This window comes from Strigops habroptila, chromosome 4 (assembly GCF_004027225.2).
Source record: "Strigops habroptila isolate Jane chromosome 4, bStrHab1.2.pri, whole genome shotgun sequence".
Taxonomy (NCBI): Eukaryota; Metazoa; Chordata; class Aves; order Psittaciformes; family Psittacidae; genus Strigops; species Strigops habroptila.
The window spans coordinates 29,274,107-29,300,059 of record NC_046358.1 but is presented as its reverse complement, the minus strand read 5'-3'; the positions used below and the strand labels follow the sequence as shown (position 1 = coordinate 29,300,059).

Genomic DNA, 25,953 nt, shown 5'->3' with positions numbered 1-25,953 from the left:
ATAAAGGCACTTTTACAAACCTCTCTGCTGACCACAGCCACCATTTCTTTAGCAAGCATATCATGAATATATATGGTAGGTATACCACAATAGAGAGGAATTACTATGCACAAGCCTTTGAAAGAAACAGAGGCAGAATGAGGTTCTTGCACTTTCTGCCGACATCACCCTTACTGTCCATCCGTTTGTTCTGCATTTGGCCTCCCCACTGGCAAAGCCTCTATTATGTGTGTGAAGACAAGACAATGGCAGTCCACTATGCTGCGAATGCACGCATTGTTCCACAGGCTCCCTATAGAAATCCCTGCATTCAGATGACCTGTTTTCCAAAGTTTGGTGGTTGGTTTGGTTTTTTTTTTTCTGAAGGGGGAGGGTAAGAGGAAAAGGGACAATATCTCACAGCTCTACATAGGTTAGTGGATACATACACCGAGATGGATAAAATAGCTGTATTTTCCCCCAAAGTACTTATTTGCAATGCATGTATGAACTTGCTCAAGAAGCTTAAAATATTTAGTGTACATTGAGATGACTGGAGAGTGAGGGGCAGGGAGAGGATACAAAACTAGCAGAGATAATTGAATACACTTAGCAATCCTAGCAGCTTTACATAGCTGTCTCATATTCTCTATGGATAACACAGCTGGGACAATATGGTTAGAGTTTTAAAATATTTGGGGGTCTCTGTCTTTAGTTAACAATAATAGCAAAGTTTAACATTAAACATTTTTAGCTCGGTTACAATATATACCTCTTAAATGCATGACAAATTAACATAAAGTAAGAACATTTTCCCTTTGTCATTTTTTCAGGACTCAGGTAAGCAGGAAGGGCCTCTGAAACACAGAAAACAGAAGTCCCTCAGATTTGACAGTGTTTGAAATGCCAGATAGGATCAAGGAGACAGGTATGTTATAATACAGGTTCATATGACCTGTAAAACTGGTAAAGTCCTTCAGCACTGGAGAAAATCTCGCTCGATCAAATCATATGTTTCCAGCTTCATTCTAATTGAGCTTAAATCTGTACCTTTGCCCCTGTTCAGACTAGGACCAAGACCTCAAAGCCATAGTCTGCAGCAAAGCATCCATTTCAGCTCACACCTAATTCACTGCTTAATTAGGGCAGCACTGGGAAAACTCTGCTTTTTGGTTTCCCTTTTTCTATGGTGCCTGATGACACTTGTGGCAGACCACGGTTCAGCACAAAGCATTCAGAGGGGCTGAGCCCTCCTGGTGATGCGAGGCAGGTTCAAGGTGAAGGTCTCCTTTGCTGGGGCTTTTCTTCTGTCTTCTGAGGTAAGTGACCTTGATGCCAACACAAAGCTCTGCCCCAGGTTGCACCACTCACACCGCAGCCATTTCCTTAGCTGATGCTGGTGACTAGCGTCTGGCTGTTTAATTTGGAAGAGCAATATGAAGGTCACTGAGGAAGATAATGCAGTCCTGTTGATTGAACATATGGATAAGGGCATCACAAAAAACTTAATCTACTTTGTTGGGGATGCAATAAATCAGGTTTTTGTGTGCAGTTGGCAAGCACTACTTCTGAGTGTTACTCCATCAGATAATCCAGACAGCAGAGTAATTATATATCCCTCTGGTCCCCTAATATGGCTTTAACCTAAGGATTAGGTCATTTTCATATTTGTAGAGTTTTCTAAAATAATGTTAAATATAACTCTTATTTATTTCCTACCTGTTTCCCGGTTTTTGTTCATGAAATACTTATTCCTGTAACCAAGCAGAGGGTCCTGGTTTAACACCAAATTAACTCTAGAAAATTCACTCCATCTCAGCTGAAATCAGGACACAGAGGTAGTTTAAGGGGAAGATTTGTGATATTCGAAATGTTCATGAATGCCATTGAAGAGGACACTGGTGAGGTCTCCTCCAGAATAGCATGCCCAGGTCTGGCCATCTCCTGCTCCCAAGAGATTAACTCCAGCAGAAACAAATGCAAAGGATGTATGGAATATGGACAACCTATCTGACAAGAAGGAATTAGATGCGTGAGCAATTACTTGGCAACGTGAAAAGGTAAAAGTGAAGTTTTGCTCTCTTGTGGATTCACAATTGTTTCAAACCAATACATGTTCAGGCTGTTAGCACAGAGGTTTTGACCTCTCTCTGCTTGTGCTGCATAGTCCTGACACCTCCCTTGGCCCAATGCTTATGCTTGGATAACTTGTGTTCGGGGATCTTTTCTGTGTTAATTTTCAGCTAGATGAGTTTTCCAAGACTGGCTGACCATGAGGTCAGCAATAGTGTGAGCACTGGTGCAATATGGAGGAAGAAATTTGACCGCCTTGTCAAGATGCAGGATCTGCCTGTGCCACTGGCTGGAGGGAGGTGAGGGAATGCCTGTTTGGCAGCAAGTCACACATAGCATCAGCTTAAGCTAAGCATGAAACCAGAATTGAGAGGTTAACATCATCCAGGGAGAACTATTTAAGCTATGGTACAAGGCTGGCACAAAAACAGGTGGACATATGGCTATGAATTAAATTAGGCAGGAAATTAAAAGGCTTCTACCAAGAGAGGAACGGGGTTCCAAAATAACTTTCCAATGGGAGTAGGGGGGTTCAGAAAAAGTCAAACAAGTGTGAGATCAAGCTTAAGGAGATCTACATGACACAGTTGCTGCGATAGTGAAGAACCTGGGCCAAAGACCCAGGAGGTATATTTCTACCCTATCTCCCCTGTTTGCTTTCATTTTGACTTTCACTGTTACTCTCCTTTCTCATTCTCTTTTTTCCCATTCCTTTTTCTACTTGGATGACAGGCCAGAAAATCCTCTCTCTGCATTTTCTCTGTTGCTGTTACACCCATTTGGCAGAACAAGGCAAAGGCAAATCCCGTTCTGGATGGGCCTATTGAAGTCCACAGGCAGAGCCAACGTGGGGCTGACCCTTGGGGCACAAGAGCTGGGGCTGTGGGAGACCATGGTTCCCTGATGACACAGCAGAGTTCTTGTCCTCTCAGTGCATGGCTGGCTCCCCTTGCTGCTGTGCCACAGACATGCTCGTGCCTTAGCAGGACACTCAGCAGCAAAGCACTTGATTTCTGTGTGGGGAAGCTGTTGACACAGTATCTACCTGAGAAGGTTGTTGAGAGGTTAGATTCATTTAGAGGATGAGATGCCAGAGATGTCCAAACACCTGCATAAACTACTGTTTCTGTGGAGCCGAAAGGTCCAAAATACATGTACAGCTGTAATGAACATCACTGTAAAGATGATATTCTGTTTAATTTGAAATGAAGAGGCTGACTAGGTAGCACTTGTTGGGGGAAATAGGAGATGCCCTCAGAGCCTGGTGCCAGGACCTGCACAGCAGCTGTGCCTTGCCCTGCCATTGGCACCAGCTGTGAGTACCCATCATTTGTGGAGTCTGGTCCTCCTGTACTCTACAGGGCTGGTCTGAGCTGAAGCAGCACAGTGTCAGGCTTCCTCTCGCATACCAGTGGTACCGTCAGAGTGTGCGGTTTGATCGTGCACCTCTAGGCTCCGAAACTGAGCTTGTAGAGAGCTTGTTTTAACATATAACAAATACTAAGAGGGGCTCTTTGGCAGGGGCTTTAATGCTTCCTGGCAACTGGCTGCTTCAGTTGCACTGGTGCCCACTTGCAGTGACTGTATTTTGCAGTTTGCAAACAAATGGCTTGCTTTTCACAATATGCTGTTCTATAAAAACTAAGCATGTCTTGCAAGAAGTTAATCAGTTAATACAAACCCAAGTAATATAGATGCTAGGTAGACCAAGTCAATTTTTTCTTCTATTGCAGCAGATGTTTAGGTCACAGGCAGTCACCTAAAAAGTTGCCACAGCTTAATTAGTTGGCATTCGTGCCTTCATTTCACAAAAAGAAAACTTTTGCTTTTCACAGTTCAGGCTGTAATTCCTCAGCCATATAATCATCTAATTGCCATGGCCATGCTCTTCCTCTCACCCTGCCCATGGGACCCTGCCTCCTCCCTCAAACACCTCCAGTACTAACCAGCTCTGTTGCCCAGCTATTTCAGCATTCTAACCTGACAGAAAGCTACTTACCTTTTTTTATGAGGCCAAAGGGGGCATGTTTCAAGTTGTGGGAGCTGGCAAAAGAGCCAGGCCTGAGGAACCTGCAGGTGGATGGATTCAGGCTGATGAAGAGCAACAGCATTCATGTGTGCTCACAGTTTGTTGGGAACACATTTAAGAAGCCCTGTGGCTTCATTAAGCTGGGGTGTGATCCTGCTGGAGCTTTCCTTAATTGCCATAGTGATGAATTTAACTCCTTTTAGTGAAATCCAGCCATTACAGATGATCTGCACCTATGTACATACCTGTCTAAGTACAACATTAACAACTGAGTGAAGGGGAATATTAGAATTACTGCGGTTTTCTTCTCTTGATCAGTGTTATGTGGGTTGTCCCTTGTTGGAAAAATAAGTTAATACTCATTAAGATGAAAGCAGAATACAAAGTGGAAGCTTCCAAAGCATCTGTCACTTGTGTTCATGCAAATTACAATGTCTCATCTACAGGAAAACCTGGGCCTTTCTTTTTTTCCTGTAAATTTCAGATTCCACAATCGGCACTGTGGCACAAGATGCACACTGTTATCTTGTTATTCAAAGCATTTTTTTTTTTTTTATTATTTCTTTTCTCTTTGGAAGTTTCTGATGAGATTTAATCTTAAAAACATTTTATTTACAGCTAATGAACATAGATTCTTGTTTGTCTGATTGCAATAGAAACAAAAACCATCCAGGCCATTTTCACGCCCCAAATCTGCCTGTATTCTGCGCCCATAGAACTCCCTGCTGACTCCTTCTCAGGGTTATTCTTGCAACATCACCCATTGCCATTTGGATGGATTTTGCTTTATTTTCCCTCACACGCATGCACATATTGAACTTGCATTTGTTTTGGCCAGAGAATCTCTCTGCTCAACCCATCATCAGGCCCAGAGGTTGGCCTATTGTGTTGGTTCCTTTACCAGGAGTTACACTCTACAAAGGGTTTTAACTGAGCCTGAAGGAAATGTTCTTAGTGCTTTAATCAGATCTATGATTTTGGGATAGACATATTAATGCCTTCCGGTATTAGTTCTCTTGTAGCAGCGGGTAAAGCATCAGATCTTAGAGAAACACTTATCAGCTGTGACTTACTTCTCATAAAAATCTGAGCTTATAAATAACGAAGTTCTCCGCTTTCTGGAACATCCTTGATTATCATAATCCAGATGTATCATTACAACCTGCAGGATATATCCATGCACATAAAAAATTTTGCATGGTACCAGAATATCTCTGTAGTTGGAGGGATCATGTAATAAAATAGGAAGAAATTGTCCAGCATGATAGAAATCATCTGCTTAAAATGAATCGTGATTGAATGAACTGCCTGAGGAATGGAAGGAGCTCAAAAAGTCATCAGAGCCCAAGTTCTGGGTGCAAAGTGATATTGTGTCCTGATCTGCACAGAAATGTGCACATTTGTATTTCTTATATGTGGAAAGGCATGTCAACTGAAGAGAAAAAATAGCTGGTACTCTATCAGGTTAGACCTGATGAATCTAACCCAGATTCTAACTTAATATCTGTGTCCTAGACACCCTGATGTGATTCCTAGGCCACAGAAGAGTCTGTAATAGTTTGACTCTTTGGTGAAGGGCTGTATTTACTGAGGCAGATTAAATAATACGAGACAGAAGAACGTGGGGAAGAATATAGCAAATGTGGTAGCTGAGTTTGCTGAGTGAAGCAGTAGCTACTTTTGTCTGCAGCCCTCATTGCTGCTCCATCCTGCCATCATGTTCATGGCTGTTCTGCCTCTGCAGGCGTCCCCTCACCTCCTGGGGTCTTCTCCAGACATCGCCAGGGCTGCCTCTAAACCTGACTGCCCAGCCGTTCAGTTGGCTGTTGTTTGCATGGCATCAGTGTGTAGTGCCTTTTCAGACACCATCTTCTGGGCTTCTTGTATGAGGTTACTGTTTCAGTCTTAATAATGTGGGATTGGAATGAGCTATGGATCTGTACATGGTTTCATGTGCTCCCCTGACTGTTCCTTATTGGATTGTAGTTTCACAAGTACAGTTTCATTAGAAAGACCTGCAGTGGAGATTGTCTTCCCACTTTTTCCTGTTTACATGATATTGCTTATGAGTGCTGGGCAGAATCATATTTTTCTTCTCTGCATTCCCAGTATCAGACATTTATAGATACATAGAAGACACTTTGGTCTATCTTTTCTGTATCAGTTCTATAGGACTTCAGAAGAATACCTGTGTGCTGTACAAATTTTACAGTACTATGTTTAGTTTTGGGGCCTTAGAGTTAAAATGAAATATGGTAAAGTTAAAAAAAACAACGTAATATTTTTCCTACCGTGGCCAAATAGTTGCTCACACTAGAAGAAAAAGGAAACTTTTTTTCTCTTAAAATCATAGAATCGTTTAGATTGGAAAAGACCAGTAAGATCACGGAGTCCAACCATTAACCTAGCACTGTCAAGTCCACCACTGAACTATGTCCCTAAGCACCACATCTACATGTCTTTTAGATGCTTCCAGGGATGGTGACTCCACCACTTCCCTGGGCAGCCTGTTTCAATGCTTGGCAACCCTTTTGGTTAAATTTTTCCTACTATCCAATTTAAATCTCCTGTAGTGCAGCTGGAGGCCAAGCCATGAGCAACCAGTTTCTCCAGGAGAATGCTGTGGGAAACAGCTTTCAAAGGTTTTGGGATGTCAAAGGCTTTACTAAAGTCCAGGTAGACAATTTCCAAAGCCTTTCCTTCAATCCACTAAGCAGGTCACCTTGTCATAGGAGATCAGGTTAGCCAAGCAGGACCTGCCTTTCATAACCTGTGCTGACTGAGCCTTATCACCTGCTTGTCCTGTACATGCTGTGTGATGTCACTCAAAATTATCTGCTCCATAACATTCCCTGGCACTGAGGTCAGGCTGACAGACCTATCGTTTCCAGATCTTCCTTTCAACCCTTCTTGTAGATGGGCATCACATTTATAGAATAATAGAATCATAGAATAGTTAGGTTTGGAAAGGACCTTAAGATCATCTGGTTCCAACCCCCCTGCCATGGGCAGGGACACCTTTCACTAAACCATGTCACCCAAGGCTCTGTCCAACCTGGCCTTGAACACTGCCAGGGGTGGAGCATTTACCACTTCTTTGGGCAACCTGTTCCAGTGCCTCACCACCCTCACCATGAAGAACTACTTCCTTATATCTAACCTGAACTTCCCCTGTTTAAGTTTGAACCTGTTACCCGTTGTCCTATCACTATAGTCCCTGATGAAGAGTCCCTCTTTGGCATCCTTATAGGTCCCCTTCAGATACTGGAAGGATGCTATGAGGTCTCCACGCAGCCTTCTCTTCTCCATGCAGAACAGCCCCAACTCTCTCAGCCTGTCTTCATAAGGGAGGTGCTCCAGCCCCCTGATCATCCTCATGGCCCTCCTCTGGACTTGCTCCAACAGCTCCATACCCCTTTTATGTTGAGGACACCAGAACAGTACACAGTACTCCAAATGGGATCTCATGAGAGCTGAGTAGAGGGGCAGGATCACCTCTTTTGACCTGCTGGTCACGCTTCTTTTGATGCAGCCCAGGATACGTTTGGTTTCTGGGCTGCGAGCGCACACTGAAGCTGGCTCATGTTAAGTTTCTCATCAACCAACACCCTCAAGTCCTTCTCCACAGGTCTGCTCCGAATCTCTTCTAACTTTGAATCTCTGCTAACTTACAGTCAACTGGGACCCCCCCAGATAACCAGGACTCCATATAAATGATGGATAGTGGCTTGGTGAGCACTTCTGCCAGCTCCCTCAATCCTCTTGGGTGGATCCCATCAGGCCCTATAATCTATAGGGTGTGTCTAAGTGGTGTAGCAGGTTGCTGACCATTTCTCCTTGGATTATGGGTGCTTCATTCTGCTCCCCATCTTCCAGCTCAGGCGACGGGGTACCCAGAGAATGACCGGTCTTCATATTAAAGACTGAGGCAAAGAGGCATAAAGTACCTTAGCCTTTTCCTCATCCTTTGTCACTATGTTCTCCTCTGCATCCAATAAAGGATGGATATTCTCTTTAGCCTTCCTGTGTTGCTGATGTATTTATGGAAACACTTTTTATTGACTTTTACAGCAGTAGCCAGATTAAGTTCTAGTGGGGCTTTGGCCCTTCTTATTTGCTCCCTGCATAACCTCATGACATCCTTGTAGAGTCCTCCAGAGTTGCCTGCCCCTTCTTCCAAAGATGATAAATTCTCCTCTTTTTTTCTCTGAGTTCCAGCCAAAGCTCTCTGTTCATCCAGGCCAGTCTTCTTCCTCATCAGCTCATCTTTTGACGCATGGGGACAGCCTGGAAATCTCCATTTTTATTCTGATGTAACTGCTTGACATCTTTTTCATCCAGCCTATGCCTGGTACAGGCATATACAAATGCATATGAAGAAATTTTCTATTCCTTCTGATGAGCTTGATGCCATGTTTTGGCAACTAACTAGCACTGAAGATTCAAATGATTGAAATAACTAGTTTTGATTGATTCACATAGTTCTGTAATTCTAAATTCTGAAATTTTTCAGAGACTGAAGACATACTTGAGCACAATGTTAGAGTATTACCTGTTTGATCTTCTATCTTGCCCTAACCATTGACTTCTTTCTTGCTGTATTTAGTCTCTGGTTCAAGTATATACCCCCACACTATAACGTTGAATTAGTTCCTTAAGGAGAAGACACATTTTCAGAGCTGGAATCAAGTCAGTGTGACTAGAGGTGCTTGAATATACATTGCATTTGGGTTTCATCTAGGTTTGCTTCTTACACACATCCCTTTCCCTTACAGGTTTCTAGCCTGTTCACTCACAGGGATTGGATATTTTCAGTAGCTCCTTGGAAAACAAGGTGACAGACGGGCTGCAGCAGGTCTAAGGTTTAGATTCAAGAACCTTCTAGTGTGTTTACCTACTGAAGACGAGCAAAAGAGCAGGGATTAATTTATTCAATGGTGACTGTAAACATATTTTCTTCCTTGCTTATAGTTACCCAACTCATTCAGAAACCACAGAAGCAGGAATTTCTAATGTTAAAAGCTGTGTTAGGTCCCCTAGGTCTCTTCTGTGCAAACAGCAGGACAGAAATGAGTTAAAATTGACACCTGCATGAATACTTCAGGTACTGGCTACCACATACACTTTAAACTTAAATAAGCACAGGTTTTTTTCTGCTGTAGAGGCTGACTTTGAATGTCCTTGAAGTCTGGTATTATGCATTCTGGCAAGCAAGTAGAGAAATGAGCCAGATGCATCATTTTAGTCATATAGCGAGGTTTCCAGTAAACTTCTGCACGACGGGGTAGTGACAGTGTACTTAGTAAAGCCACATGCTTTTTTAAAAATAGGGCTATTGATTTTGTTAGTGTGTGTATGAAATGTTAGCACATTCATTAGAACAACAGCCTTCCAAACACTGCTGTAGAACAACCAGCAGGCCCAGAGTCGATATCCATCTGAATACTGGCTCGCTTTCAAAGGGCAACTTAAAATTAGGGCATTGACTTTTTGTGTTATAGAGGAAAGATTTTAACGGGAGCATTTATCAAATAGAGTTAGGAAATATTTATCAAATACAGGTGGGCTGCAGGTTCTGTTTGAGCAGGCAAAGATATGTGCATACAACCACGTTCAGCACTAGAAAAACAACAGGATATATGTTTATACGTCTGTGTTAACATCTAGGGTAACGATCTAGTCTAGATACGTGAGAATAAAGAGGAAGACATTTGTCCAAGGAAACTTTCAGTTCTAAACTCCTGTGTGGGTATATTGAAACATCATTGAGTAGGAATGTAATGTATTGTAGTGATTAAGTAGGTACTGTGTCTGTGTCCTTATAATGTAATTTTTGTACAGCGCTGTTAACAGAGCACACATTAGGACAAATATGTCCTTTGTTGGCAGTAGGTTTACAGAAACAAAACATAGTCCATTGTGTCTGTTGAAAAAGAGCTAAGATGACAAAGTAAAAGCAACTCTTTTTTTCTCCTTGTAAGAATGAGAGATGAGGGAAAAAGCATGAAGGTCATTCCACTTCTCATAGATTTACTGTGAATTTGTGACTTACCTGTTTTTACTTTTCCATTTTGTGTCTGTTCATGCAGTCCTTCAAACTTTCATGGTTGCTGAGAAAAGGCTCTGCAGAATGGGCTCAGTACCTGTTGTGTTCCTCTGGATTCTTCATGTAAATCCATGAGGATGATTTATGTCTCTGGAGAGCAAATGTTCCCACTATCAGGGCACTGCTTATTTCCTCCACTAAACCAATTAGATTTATCTAATATCTGTAGGTTTTATTTGGTTGATTGGTTGGTCGGTTGGGTGTTTTTTTGGCAGGGTTTCTTTTAACCCACATAGGATCACCAAACAAGTTCACCACATTGCTCTGCTGTCAACTACCTACCTGTGACAGTGTGGGTGCGGAAAAGAGGAGGTGGAGATGTCTGATTACACTGCTTTAGCTGCCAGAAAAAAATGGCCATAGGAACAAATTCAAAACTACCTTCTGAAGCACTCTATTTCTCTTTCTTACCTGAGAGGGACACAAGAACTTCAAACTCCCTAACTTAAGCACCTTAGGTGAAAGAGAATAGGCATTTCCACAGTTGCATAGGAATTTTAGTTTTGTTGATTCACCCTTCAGAGATGTGTCCGTTACTGCTGTGACTGCAGAAGGACAGTTTGGTGAGGTGCCTGGTGCCGAGGGGTTCCACTGTGTCCACAGTGGTGGCTCCCATCTGGCCCAGGGGCATTTTATCCGAGCTGGGACTGCTGCTATGCATACTGAATTCAGCGAAATCTTCACAAAATTCCATGTTAATCTATTCCTGCTTCCCAGCCACATGCTGAAAGCGCTGAAATGCATTTTCCCTTCTTTCTATATTTTCCTTACTTTCTCTTCGTAATGCAGAGCTGCAGTCTAAGAGGATGATTTCATTGTTTTCATTGTTTACAGTTCTTGTTAATTTTTAACTTGCTTGCCACTGTGACTTGTTTGGTGAGGTCCAGGTTTTGCAAACTTCTCTTAAGCCTCAGCAGTTGCACAATGAAAAGTGCTTTTGTAGTCTTATTGTGTGGCAAGCAGTTAAACAAGTGTCTCAGAGAAACTCTATTTCTAATGGAAACAAAAGGTAGAAAAGACCTGTCTCTATTATTCTCTCTCTTCAGCTGTCCTCATAGGACTGGATGCCTCTTTCCAGTGGATATTGTATTTTGAACCAGGCTCAAGTGTTCCTAATGATGAGAATTCCCTTATCTTATTTTCTCTCAGGTTGAATACAGTATTGCTGCAAATGAATTTTACTTTTTGTCTCAAAATGCATATCCCACAGATCTTTATTTCGTGCTCCAAAAAAACAAACCATGGTTTTGGGCAGTCTGCCTGTGTAAAGCATAGTTTTAGTAGTTTTATTGTTCCCTACAAATTATGACCTCTCTGAAGGCTCTCTGAACTCCTGAATCTCCTCCTACTACTAACACTATGACCAAAGATTGGCTCTAGAGTCTAAGGGGTCACCCAGGAATCCTTATCATTGTATGATGCATTTATCTTTTCTTCTTCTTTGATGAATGCTGAGCAATAATTTTAAACCTTTCTTCCCTTGACGGAAGGATTGGTTTTCAACTGGAGTTGAGTTACTCCAAAATAAATCCAAGGTAAAGTAATTAACAGAATGAGGGAATGGAGTATTAAGGAGGAAATGTGAGGGGCACAGCGGGTTTCTGAGTCTTGTTTGTTGTAATATCACCAAAAAGCACTATTGCAACAAGTGAAATGAATTCTTGACTTCTTTTCCTCTTAAACCACCCGTTCAGAGGGGTGGCTTTAAATGAATCTCTAAGAGCAGTAATTCACAGGTGGCAGCAGGTTCAGGGTGAATTTAAAACATTGGTTTGAGAAACTTGACCCCTAAAGCAGAAAAGTTAAGTAAGTTCCTAAACTGTCAAGTGTCCAAAATTTAGACTCATATCTATGTCTGATTTTATGAAATGAGACTAACATTCTTTACCATGTTTTCAAAATACTTTGGATCAAGGCTGCCATGGATGTGCCAAGTATTAAATTAGGCTTATTTAGAACCCTTCACCTCCTTAACTTTCTTCTTCTTCCTCTAATTTTGGGCACCTTGTAGCTACCAGTGACCCAGCTAGGGTCTGCCATGTGGATGCTCTGAGAAATCCCAAGCATAGACACTGTTTGGAAATTAACCAAACTGACAAGCTCAGATGATTTATAGAAAGCTAGGTTTTCATGTCCTTTTTCCTTTCAAAACAATCAGATCCTTTTGGAGCATAAGAAACAAAAATAGCAGCACTAGTTAGTCCCAAAACTTCTCTTTGGTGATGTCTTCCTGTAAGTAAAATGCAGTTCCCCAGAACTGCTTTGCAGAAGGAAAATGTTCTCAGATGTCCATGGACATAATATGAAAAAATGTTTTTTGAAACATTTGCAGGCAAAAAACCTCAGAGGATCTCCTTGCTGCTCTGGTTGCTGGACACTTCCCATGTGGAAGGATAACAAAATGCAGTTTTGCCTGTGTCAGTCCCAGCCACCCTCAGCCTACACAGCAGAACCTGGGCCCATTTTTAGGGTGGGTGTAACGTCCCCAGCTGGCACGGCTGTGCTGAGGGCCACTGTCCACTCTTTGCCTTCTGTATGGACAGACACTGCAGTGAGGGTGAAGTGAGCTATGCACATCCCCCAGGGATGGTGGGGCATGAGGCTGAAGTGGAAGGGATGACAGAAACGTGATCAGAAATCAAGCAAAGTTCTGTATATTAAGAACCTGATTAGTTTAATTACCTCCAGATTATATATATTCAAAAATGGGCTCCTTCCTGACTGGGAAATTATCTATTTGAGGTCTAAATGAATGTAAGATTAAAGAAAAAACTAGATTTCTGGATTTAAAAATTCCATTTTAATTAAATGTTGCAGCCCTTTGGAATTTAAAGAAACTGAAATTCTCTAAAGCTAAATGGCAGATATATTGTATGAAATTTGATGAAAAATTTGTCCTTAATTTTATTCAATTATATTAAGAAGTCTTTCTGTTACAAAGCATTAAAAAGCACCGCTAAGGCCACAGAGGTGTAGTGAAACCTTTTTTCTGTCCTGCAGAGCCCCGTACAGAATTGTGTGGGCTTAAATAAAATGTATCTTGATAGTTTACCTTAAAACTCTCTGTCCTTTCCCTCGGTTCAGCTGAATGCTATGAAATAGATACGCAGCTTGGAGAAGTTCTTCACACCCCCACAAATGCTAAAAATGGCCCTGATACAACATGTATTTATGTAACAAAATCATCTGCATTAATATCTTCCTTTCTTTTCTGCAAGAAGCACAGGAGGGACCCAGGCTGACACATTTTCATGAGCCCCTTCCATTCTTCTCCTTGCATTTGGGGCTGTAAGGACAAGCCATATTTTCCCTTGAAAAAAAGGACACTAAATAAGCATGAATATGATGTGACTATTAATAAAGTGTTCGGCTGCAAACCTGTGGCCCAAGCTTTTGGGCTATCTCTCTTGGAATATGCAGTACCTTGTTAGGGATCAAAATTGCTTGGTAACAAGAGTTCTGGTCACTGTTGTTATCCTGATCTTCCAAAATAAAGGAGACATTAAAACCAAAACATTTCCTCTACTTTTACTGAAAAGCCAAGAGACTCACTGGCTGATGGGACCAAGCATGATGAGTTGAGCCTCTAACCTCTTCTGCCTCATATCTGGCAGAACAAAGAGAAAAATATCCCCACTTGGCAGCTGTTTGCTGTCCCATTTGTCACCATCATATACAGGTGGACTTCCACTCTTTAGATCACAGCCTGTCCCCAGGCACCTGGGCAGGTCTGTAGCCTCAAAAGAGGGCTCAGGCGCTGTGTGAGGAAAGAAAGAGGCTTTATCTTGGCCTTCCAGAGCTGGGTCCTGCAAGGCATGCAGTCAGAAAGGGGAAAAAGAGTGAATTATAGCTACCATTGCTGCCAATAGGGTTGGAAAAAGTCTTGAAACCCTTCTGTAATGACCAAAATACAAGGGAAATTCAACAGCTGACAAGCCTCCCTGCTTTTCATATGGAGACTTATGTACTAGCTCCACTGTTCCCTTATGGATACTGACAGCCGGAGGTGCTGCAGCCTTCCTTGAAACACGACTGGCTGGGATGGCTCCCAGCTGTGAACCAGCTCCTTGGTGGGTTGTGTTATTCCCAAGGGGCTGTCCCAAAGAACGACCTCCTAAGCCTGTTAAACCAATGCATGCTGCCCCAACCTGCTGCCTGTTGTGGAAGTGAATCCTGACCAGCAGCAAGAGTCAAACCAATATTCTCAGCAGCAGCTGTGAACTCGATAAGCTCCCTGTCCTCCTTTCTCTCTCCCCGCCCCATCCCTCCCTTTGGTGTTGAATTGAAGGCAGAGACATGCTGAGAGCAGCAGTGCAGAGCTCTGTTTGCAGGATAATATGCAGACCACATGTATGTATTAAAGGCTGTATGCAGTTATAATGAGCCAGGAGCATTTAAATGCAAGCCAAGGGGAATTTGCTATTCTGTGTGGGCAGATTTCAATTGTAAGGTTGGCAGCTCCGGTATCCTGTTCTCTAATGCCATGGGATGAGAAAAAATAGGCTTTTCTTTCAGAGCAGTTGATTATTGAATCCGCACCAGCTGTTCACCCTAATCCAAGCTTTCTGTGCTCGCTCCTTGTAATAGAGGCATCCCTCATCCGACCATCCATCCGTCCATCTCCCCGTTCTCATTTTCATGGCTCTTTTGTAATCTTTCAGGAAGGTGGATAGCAGATATCAGCCATCTAAAGTGACATAAGCATCAGTATTGGGCAAGGGTTATAACTCTCGTTATAATTAACAAGAGAAGAAATGCACCTCCAGCTATATATTGAAACTCAAATTATATTTCACATCCACTGCAAGATGGGAAAAAAGCCATCATGAAGCAGAAGGCAGAGAACCATTTTTTAACAGTGACACCTGATTCTGTGCCCAGCAAACCGTGTGGGATCAGAACTGGAGTGAGTCCTTAGCAGCGCAGCGGCTGTCCCTGCTGCCTGTCCCTGAGCGCTGTGAGCTCAGGGACCTGCACCCAGGCACGCAGCACCAGTGAAGGAAAATTATCCTCCTTTTTTTTTCCTTTTAGTTAACTGTTTTTTCCCCCATAGTAAAGGAGGAGGAAAGGGTGAAATAAGAAGTGAGTTCCTTCTGGGTGCTTCTCACTCAGCCTGCAGTGTTATGTAAGGCTGGCACAGCCAATGCCTGCTCTGCTTCGCCATCAGCCTGGCTGTTTCATCCCCACTACACAATTATTTCATCAGTCTCTCCTACTAGACATCACAGTGCTATTGTGATTAGTCACGTTTATTAGGATAGTGGCTAAAATAAAATTAGCAAGCACAGGGACCCAGTTGTACAAGGGACTGGGTGAACACAGCTCCAGGAGTTCCCTGCCCCAGGAACATTTAAATCTCCTGGAGGAGGGCAAGGGGCAAGGGGGTGACACACAGGGGCCAAAGGAGGAATTTGAAAGCAGCAGGAGAAATGCTGTATCCATTAAGAACTTTGGCAGGGGAAGGTGAGTTTAGGCGTGAGTGAGCAGACCAGGACTGAAAAGCAGCAGGAGAAAGGACATTGTACGGCAAGTAGGGTGGAGGAAAGGTAAAACAGTAAGTGACAAGCTGAAGGACAGAGATTGATGGTGGGTATAAAAGGTTTGCTCAAAAAGGCAGCCAGCACAGCAGACCCTCTGTGCCTGCATGTCTCCTGCCCATTTTGTCTGATGCTGCTGCTGCTGCACATTTTGGCCCTCTGTCCAATTCCCTCACGGTGTTTCTGTGTCTGAAAGGGGCTTCCTTCTCTGCTCTTTGTGTTGTCCTGGGCTCGGAGGATTACCTCACACTTTGTGAAAGGGCAGCCTGTAGCCTCCTTTCTGGAAATCTTGGTTGAGTTGCAGAGACTGACTGTAATGCTAGAACCATGCAAATTGAAAAGCTGCATTAGCACTAAAGATTGTATATTCAGGTTTGGAAAACACAGATCTAGGATGCTCTGGGGCATGATGGGGAAAGTTGACTGTTTGACCTGAGAAGGGGCAGAGAATTTGCATTCCTATATGTTATGCAAACGGACGAAAAAATGAGCCCTTGAATTGACAACTTGAATTCCAGCAGCTGGAGATACCAAACGGTGTGTGTGACGTAGCTAACAATTTAAATTAGTGTATCTGGACAATATACAGATAAATATTCATGAAGAATTGGTTTGGCAACTCATTAGCTGGCAGGCTTTAATATGGAAAGAGGTCTGAATGTGATTCTTGCATGAGTAGAGAGAGGAATAATGACTTGCAATAATGTGATTTTTTCCTTTGCAAATGGCATTGATGACATTTCTCATGGACTACTGGATAATGCTTGAGTGTCCACATTTTCAGCAAAATATTGAAAAAATTATGAAGTTGCAGAAAAGAGTTCCAAAAAAGCTTTGAGAAAATTAGAATTATAATTTGAGATAACACTTCCTGGTAAAAGACTCAGAGTGCTTAACCTATTACGTTTATCAAAGAGAAGATTGAGAAGTGGCTTGATTACAGTGGGAGTACCTTCATGGTGAGAAAATACCAGGTATTACAGAAATCTTTAATTTAGTGGAGAAAGGTATAGTGAGAAACAATAGTTGCAAACTGAAGCTGACCAGACAAACCTAAAGAAGACATTAGGCATAACTTGGTTTTTAACAGTAGGAATGATTTCTGACTGAACAAATTTTAAGCGCCAAATTCTTCACCTCTGGATGTGCCAGATGAGGACTAACTCCTTTTTGAAAGGTTCAGTTAAACACACATTTTTTGTGGTTCACTGCAGATGATATTGGGTGAAAGCTGATGGTTTGTGATATAATCTGGTGGTCTTTTTTTTTTTTTTCCTAGAACTCAATGAACAGCCTATGTATCTACAAGACCTCAAGGCTTTTTATGCTACCCCCTTCATCTGCTCACCTTCTTCTTTACCAGCTAATAGGTAGAAAGCTGATGGATCTGTAGACAGTTGCATAGCAGTTAGCCCAAATCCTGGAGATCCTCCAATTCACATGCTAAATAACTGTAATTAAAATATAAAGCACTTACAGCCTCAGTTTCAATCAAGACTGACTTCCAAGGGTATTTCTAGGGGCTGACAGCAATGGGAAGGCATATATGAAGGTTATACAGGTTGGGTGAAAATTGGACAGAAGAAAAGCGTTAATTTGACAAAGTGGAAAGCTGCTTAAATCTGGCACTCAGTGGGTAGCTAAAATGGTTAACACTGACACACAGTTCTTTACAAGCACTGTCAGAGGGTGGCTGATAGAGTGCTGGGAACTGCTTGGTGTAAAGTAGATGCCACCTGGACTCTTCTGGATTAAACAAGTATTACATGAAACCTGCAATCATGACTGGATTCAGTAATCTAGTTGCTTCGAGTCATATGGTCCTAAAACATCTGCCTCCAGGCTGTGCTGGTACGCACCAGCAGGAGCTCTAATCCAAAAGCTCCAAACATGTTTGTTTGGACCAGTGTGTGTCTCATTGCTGTGGGCACTCCCTGAGTAGTCTAACAAGGGAGTTGGTTGGCATGAACCTTGGTGTCAACAACAAATAAGGGCAAATATGTCATAAATTTAGAGCCAGAGATTTTGATAGTCACAGTACTTTATAGGACTGCTGAAAATGAACCACAGCTGCCAAGCTGTTTGTCTCAGCAACTTCTACCACCCCATGGGTCCTGTCAAAAAAAAGGGAAAGAACATCCCATTTGAGCAAAAGCCTGGTACATGAATCAGTGCAGAGCCCTTTAAACACTGTGGTCCAGCCCCACTTGTGGCAAATTTACCCCATGATGAATCAGTGCTAAAATTGTCACATCTCAGAAGCCTGTCTTTCTGTGCACAGCCTGCTCCTTTCTCACACTTTCAAATGCACAGCCGGCCTGTTTTGTACACAGCTGCCACGGTGTGATTTGCTTTGTGTTTATGCCTTAAGCTTTGCCTCTCTGTTTCTGCGTCCTCAGCCTCAGTCTATTTTATGTCATCCTAGCTGGAATGTGTACAAGAGAAACATCCTCTTCAGCCATGCATGAGGGCATCAGGGCTGCAGTGACGCTGTAGAATTGTGCCTGATTTTTCTGATTGACTCTGGGTGCTGTTGTGGGGTGAGGGGGTGTTGTCATACTTGCCAGCTCAGCTATTCCCACCCAGCACTCCATCAGGTACGGCTGTGCCGTGGGTCCCAGGGTGTTGGTCTCTGGCAGCACTGCCACTGCATCCTGTCCATCAGCAGGGGAAGGTGCTGATGCAGCATGTCAGGGGACAGACAGCTTGGCAGACACAGTGTGGCACCCGGCCCTGGCACCCTGCAGCTCCCGGCTCTTTTTGCACGGGCATCAGAGTTTCGGATCTGAGCCCGGAGCTGTGGTGCAGATCCTGTGTGGTAACGTGGGTGTAAATCGGGAGCAATGGTTTTGGAGTGGATGATGCAGCATTGGTGTGGTGTGGCAGTACAGAGGCTGCTTTAGTTCGAGAGAGGAGAGAGAGGGAGAAAGGGAGGGAGCACTAAGGTAACCACAGAAACATGGTATCCTTGGATATTAGCAGTCGTGACCTACTTCTGGGTATTCACTCACTTTTTTAGGCCTGTTGGCAAAGGAGGAGTAAGATGGAGGGCTTAAGGCTCTGGGGAGAAAAAGGGGATTTTTCCATAATTTTCTAGGATTGGAATTATTCATTATAATATTCAGCTAATGTAAATCTTCTTTAACAGTTTTATTCCCTTGCACATCATACTGTTTTCATTCCTGCTTTGTATACAATAGAAAGTATTTTAATAATACATTACTGAAATATGATTGACAGAGCTGTATTGTTATGTGTAAGATGTAGATTGGAGGGACTGACTGGGGTGTCATTGTGCATGTATAATCTATCTGCTGTCAATGGTATTAATCTTGGTCTGTGTTTGATTTAGATCAGAGAGAAACTCTTCTTCACACGTAGTACCTGAGCCTGCAGGGCTCCCGGGGACCCTGCTGCAGCTCAGGAGAGATCTCCATTAATACCAGAGAAATCACACTATTGTAAATGCAGGAAAAAACAGGCCCTGGGTTTCAATTGAGTTTATTTTATGCCAGATCAAATACCTCTTTCAGGCCAAAAAACAAATGACAAGGAAAATGACTGTGGAATTCACAGTCATTCCTAAACTACCAAAGGGGAGGGCTTTATTGATAAACAAAACCAGATGGGAAGACAAGAACGTTGCCCGTTATTGAGCAGTAAATGTCCATTGTAAAAAGCAGAAAATACATAATCTAAGGCTTCAACTGAACAACCATTAAACTTTCACTTCAATGGACCAAGAGCCATTGTAGTGCAAAAATCTGTACCTTGTGTGTTAAGAAAAACAGAAATTGAGGTTTAAATCCATAACTTTAGTTTCTAGTCTTTTTTCTCTTTTGATAATTTTGTACCAACACCCCACCCCCCAAGATAATAATGAATCAGGACTTGTCAAGGTGTTTTTAATATTTTTCTCAGCTGCAGTTCCTTCCTGCATACATAGTTTCAAACATTTAGACTATACTGGCAAAATGAAACTGAAAGAAAATAATCTGAAAGTCAATGGTAGTGAAAGTGTAGCTTTCCAGCTTGACTTTTTACTAACTGTTAAGTGAAGACCAGATTAGCTACCAATACTAACATAATGTTGCCTGAATTCTGTTCCAATATTGGGTATGTGCACAGCTGCCTTCTCTACAAATTGAAATCCATGGGTATTTTATAGCTGTATCTGCTGCAGAACTTGAATCTCAACAGCAGGGTACTGACTAAAGACATGGCTTGAAGAAGCCCTGCATAGCCCTTCACCTACAGCAGACATGGCTCAAGCCATGTTGTTAATTCTCAGAGCTGTAAAGGATGTGCTCAGGATTGATAATTCCCACTTTGTGGGTTGAAAACTTTTATTAGATGGAGGTTAGATAATTTAACTAATGCCACACAGTGATTCATTTTGCAGGACTGGGTAGAAATTCATGAATTCCCAGTCTGCAGTGTGCAAGACTGAACCCTTGCCTTTACAGGCATTGACCCAAAAGTTTTCACTATCTCTTTCATCAGTTCAAGAAGCATTCATAGTCATCTGCTTCCTGCTGATGATTTAATCATTGTCTCATGTAGACTTGCTTTGATCAGACTTAAGACTGTCTGGATAGAAATCTTGGCTCAACTGAGGTCAGGAAGAGTCTTACATTGACATCAGTGGGTTATGATTAATGAAACTAAATCTCTGCCAGTTGCTCTTACCAGGATCCTTGTCTATGCTACACGGTAAAGCCTTATATACACAGTGCTACCCTGGCAGAAAACATCAAATGAACCTCTGGTGGAAACAGCAAATTTGGGGCATGTGTTGCACCTTTCCTCCTCCTGCCTTCTCTCATCCCCCACCATCAGCACAGCTATCCTGGGGAGGGTGTTAAGCAGGCACAAACAAGCAAACATGGAGCTGGGGGAGTGTGTCAGTGGACTGTGTATAATGCTGAGTTTAATGTGCAGTTTTGCAGTGCTGTCTAATACCTATGTCTTCAGGGAAGCAGACTTTCTTATTTTTAAAAAGGGCTTGTGCAGCAGGTTCATGAAAGATTTTTCAGAAAAAGCCGTTCTCAACCACCTATTGGTAATGCAGCCTTATGACAGACTCAGAGATATTTCTAAAGCTGTTAGCTTAATTTATTTTGTTTTTATTGGTTGATCTGAGGCTTTATTTTTTGAGAGGAGGTTTTTTTTTACTGTTACACCCAAAATTTAGTGTTTTTCAATTAGAAATACATGACACAGATTGACTTTCTGGTCAGATTTTTAATACCTCCCCTGCACCATACTGTACTCTCTCTCCTAGTTGTATTCATTGAATAGTATTTCCCACAAGCCTGTAAATTTCTTCCTTCATTTAAAGAGTTGCTTAGACTTTCTTTAAAGCTGAACTTAAATGAGATGTAATTTACATTACAAGTCAGTCAGAGCCTATTGTGTGTCAAATAAAAAACCTGCCATATTTTACCCTTTCCAGCTGACAAGCAGGAAAAAAAAAAAAATGTTGAAAGGGACATACCCATTTTTTAAGGGATTTTGACAGCATTTTTTCTTTCTTTTCTTCTTCTTTTTTTTTTCTCGATTTATAAAGTGCCCGTGTCGTAGACTAGGATATTTAAACACAAAAATATCCTGAAATATTAGACTGCTGTCTGAACTTTATTCTCAACAAGAGGCAGAATTACTAGGCAAATCACTTGTAGGAAGAAGCTACAAGAAAAAGACAAAACTAACAAGAAATCCATGATGGAGTAGAGACCCAGGAAGCTGGTTCTTGCGTTCCAGACATGCGCAATTCCACTGACTCTAAGTAAAACATTCTAATACTAGATCCTTTAATTCTTATTCATGTGCTTGAAGTTGAAGATGGGGTTTGCTGCATGGGATTCACAGTGAACAGTGCTTTGAAAGACTGAGTTGTAGGTAATCAGTAGAGTCTGAGCTTACAATTACCATCAAATACCTGAAGTCGTAAGGAACATTTGGACAGCAGTAAAGCCTTATAACCTATGAAATGCACAACTGAAGTCATGACTACCCAAGGATATTAAATATCCAAAGCAGTTTTCTAAGTCTGGGAGTCGGTTTTGGTGTACAGGTCACATTTCAAAGCAGCAATAATCTGTCTATGGCAGTTTCACCCACATCCAGTATTATATTCTGTCTCAAGCCACAGCATGCATTCTTTTCACTGATAAAAAAGCTCCTGGTCTTCAGCTGAATAGTGACAGTCTCTCAGTGGACAGTGACGCTGATGTGCTGCAGTCAAGATGACAAGGAAATATTTGTGGTGAAGACAAACCTGTACATACAAGTTTTACTTTGAAGACAGTGGGGTCTTCTGGGGCTTGACCCCCACTGTGAGTCCTCATGGGCTGGAAGGTCTTAAATCCCCTAGCACCGAGGACTGACAAGTCTGTCCATGGCATCCATCAGCAGTAGCCAATTCTTCCTGGCCTCTCCACGAGAAAATTAGCCCTATATTCGCAGCTTTTTGCCAGCGACGGGATCAGTGGGACCACTGGGTATCCCACTGGGGAAAATCTAAGAATAACATTAATAATGTAGTCCTTATAAATTCAGACATCATCCAGAGCCTTTCATAAGCAGTAGAAGGGACATGATCCATTCTGCTTCTAACATGGCAACTTCAAAGTGCATGGGCAGCGTACGCGCAGTGCCACTAAATGATATAAATACTTCTTTTAGCACTTCATGCCAGCTCCCTGTTGATGCAAGCAGTTCACAAGAGAACCAGGCTAAACCTATCCATAGACAAAAGAAACCCAAAAGGTTAGGTTCTTTTTAGATGGAAAATATACAAGGTCTACAAACTCCCAGTTACTAATTATGCTGTACTTCTTTGAAACATCATTTTCTGTTGTGAGCTAATCTCCATACTTTAACCTGCATGCTTACCCACCAGGGACAGCTTACTTAGGGAATGGTCAGGCCCATCTTCACCAGAATGACACAAACCTTAATAGGTTTGTGCCATATCCCCACATCTGCTATGTGAGGACAGCACACACATTAGCACTGAGTCCAGCACCACATCTCACTGCACTAGGAAGTAGACACCATGAGGGGAAAAAAGCTGTGCCTGCACAATGCCCCTCAGCAGGGATCCCCATCAGTCAAAAGGCCTTAATGCCAACCACATTCCCCAGGCATGGCCTAAGTAATAAAAAAAAGATATTATAGATATTATTGTAACAGGACCAAAGTCAGAGCTGAGATCCTGCAGTCAGAGGGTCTGGCTACGTATGACTCCATGCTGGCCTGGGGAGCCATCTTCTTCCCCGTCAGCTCAGCAAAGTAGAGGGTATTTCTGCCATGTATTTCAATGCTCACTGACAACACTACAGGAACACATTATGCAGGCAAAGATGAGTAAGAACATGCTGGCAGTGCCAGGCAGCTAGAGATATTTGGAGTGTCCATCATTTTATCCCTGTCATGGGATGCAGGTTGCATCATCCGGAAATTGTAACTGTCTCGAAGGACCGGCTGCATAAAAAGCCAGTAAGAGGCCACTGGTCTTTGGGTATTGCCACCTCTTCCTAAAAATCCCTAGTTTTCCATTACAATTATTTGGTATTTGAAATATGTTTCTCCATATATTATATGGAGAAAGCAAGCACAGCTTGCTTGTGTACTTCCTAGTGTGGTGAGATGTGATGCTGGACTCAGTGCTAATGTATGTGCTGTCCTCACATAGCAGAGGTAGGAATTTATTATATGAAGAACTAACTTCTCTTTTTCTTCAGTATGTTCGTAGTAGTATGACAGGTACAGTACCTCTGGCATTGGGCTACCTGATTATTTCTGAAATGGAAAGACAGAGGGTTTGCATTCACAAAGCCCATTATTGTGCTGTGGATCTCAGCACAGAGTGAACGGGAAAGGGGAATTACTATAGCAACACATAATGTAAGCATACAACCATAGCCTCTAGAAGCTCCTAGAAGTTGCTTAGGTCTCATTTTCCTTTGGACATCTCTTCTTTTTCCTAAAACAGATTTCGTTGAAAGTTGGCCGTAGGGAATGTACATCTGGTTTACCTGCTACTGGTAAAAGAGAACAGTGACTAGAGGCATTTGCAGATGATTACATTTTTAAAAGCTGTTTTTGCACAGCTTAGGAGCCTATATGCTAACTTGGATGCTCAAAATGCTCTGGGCAGCTACAGATTTGGGTGACCTTGGATATGTTACTTAACCACTATACATTAGTAAAAGACATCTTTCCCTTATAAGGTTTTTGTCAGAATAAGAATATAAAAGATTGTAAACTACTCAATGTGGTGTGGTGGACAATATACACGTAAGAGAGATGTTTTTCAATTGATAAAACATGGGTCTTAGAAGATGTTATTTGGTGTGCTTAATCAAACACTGAAATAATCAGGGAGCTGATTAGAAGTGTTCCATATAATCTTATTGAGGACGTAGCAAGTTGTCCTAACCATACTTGTTTTGGAGAGTATCTTGATAGAAAAGAACCTTCCAGATCAGAACCAGAAGCTTTCTGTACAGCAGCCAGGTCTACCAGTCTCTATTCCTGTACTACATTTTGTCTTGCTGTAGTCCTGGTTCCTTATGTGCCAGGATTTTCAAAAGTGACTATACATCTTGGATCTTTCAATTTCTAGAGAGCTCTGAGGTTCCCTGTTGCTGCCCAGGTGCTCCTGTCACAGGCTGCAGGTACAGAAGAGCAGGAGATGCAGACCCAGAAACAGGCTCAGAGTTCAGTGTCTTTTTTTCCTAGAGCTGCAGATGTGCAATGCAGGAAATGAGTACAAGCCACTCCGCATTTCTGTATGTTTCTCCTTGTATGCATCCAGCTCTACAGAGTCTAGGAATACATACATACATATATATATAGAGAGCTGGGTTGCTAGAATACATAAAAATCTGCATTCTGCATTTTTTGCAATCCCATCTAAAGATTGGATACATCAGATACATCTATAGACAGATACATCTATAGCAAAGACAGACCTATTTAACCTTGGTAATCATGTTCAGTTCATCCCTAGGTGTTGAAGGGCTTTAGGTAGTAAACAATGTGCCCATGTGAATGCATGCCCACCAGCTTGATGAACTGTTTTGACAAACATATGGTTTGACTTTTGAAGAGTACAATACAGACAGGAATAATAGATAAATAATGAGACACCCTTTGGTTTTAGGAATAAGGATTTTCACCCTCCAGCAAAGTTGGCTTTAGCCAGTACCCTGCTTCTGGGACTATACCTATTCAAAGACCAGTTCCCTTAGGGGAAGCCATAGGAAAATGGCTATGGAATAATCTGCCAATAGGGAAGGTTTCTTCTACTCCTACTTAGCATTTAATCTAGACTAAAAACATCGGAATGTATTGTCATTTAGAATGGTTTTAATCCTGTCTAATACAATTGTGGACAATTTTTTTCATTCATATCAGAATGTAATTCATCTTCTCTATCCTTTCAGGATGAAAAGTCTACCTCTGGCGTTACAGTAATGACACTACCTGGTTTCCAGAAAAAGTAGGGCATTGCACTGAATTCAACCTCTCATTCTTGATATGCCATGTTCTTCCCACGCAAAGAAACTAAAGCACAGAGCCTGGCTGCACAACTGCTTGCTACAGAGAACAACAACTATTCATGATGTAAGAATGGGACCATGAGTGGCCAGTCTAGAAGGGGATTGAAGCAGTGCTACTGCCACAGGCTCAGGGTCCTGGTCCACTCCCACCCCATATGTAGGCACTGATATGGAGTTACCAGGGCAGGAGCAGTCAGTCTGCAGGATACCTGGCTCTGCCATACTCTCTCAGGCACATGTCAGTTTCAAATGGCTTTGGCCACCTCACCAGGCACTGGGAGAAACAGGTATTACTATCCCTTTGCAAGGTAAAGAAACCAACAGACAGAAGTTCAAAGAGTCAGATATTCTCATGTGAAGTCACCATTCCATTGCTGTATTTTATTATGGTCTATTAGTTTTGTATTGAATTCTTGTTCTGAATGAAAAGTCTTTTCTGGAAATGAAGTAAATAAACCAAGGCCAAGATGGGCTCCCTTTGGCTACTGTTATTATTGCTGATGCAATGCCAGAACCTGTGGCTCTCCTTACAGCAGCATCCTTGGACTATGCTTCCTACAAACCTGGGCCTGATGTACGTGTAACCAGACCTATATAGTCCTGTGTTGTCCAATGTACTCTACTGGCTCCTAAAGAGATTAATAGTCTCTGGATAAT

The 25,953-nt window shown here is 42.2% G+C and overlaps 1 long non-coding RNA gene across 1 annotated transcript; it reads left to right on the top strand.

Moving 5' to 3' along the window:
- Positions 1-815: 815 nt before the first annotated feature.
- Positions 816-25,767, top strand: LOC115607423. Its single transcript, XR_003991234.1, has 3 exons — positions 816-2,039; positions 2,223-2,351; positions 25,180-25,767. It is a non-coding gene; the product is annotated as an uncharacterized LOC115607423 (long non-coding RNA).
- Positions 25,768-25,953: the final 186 nt, after the last annotated feature.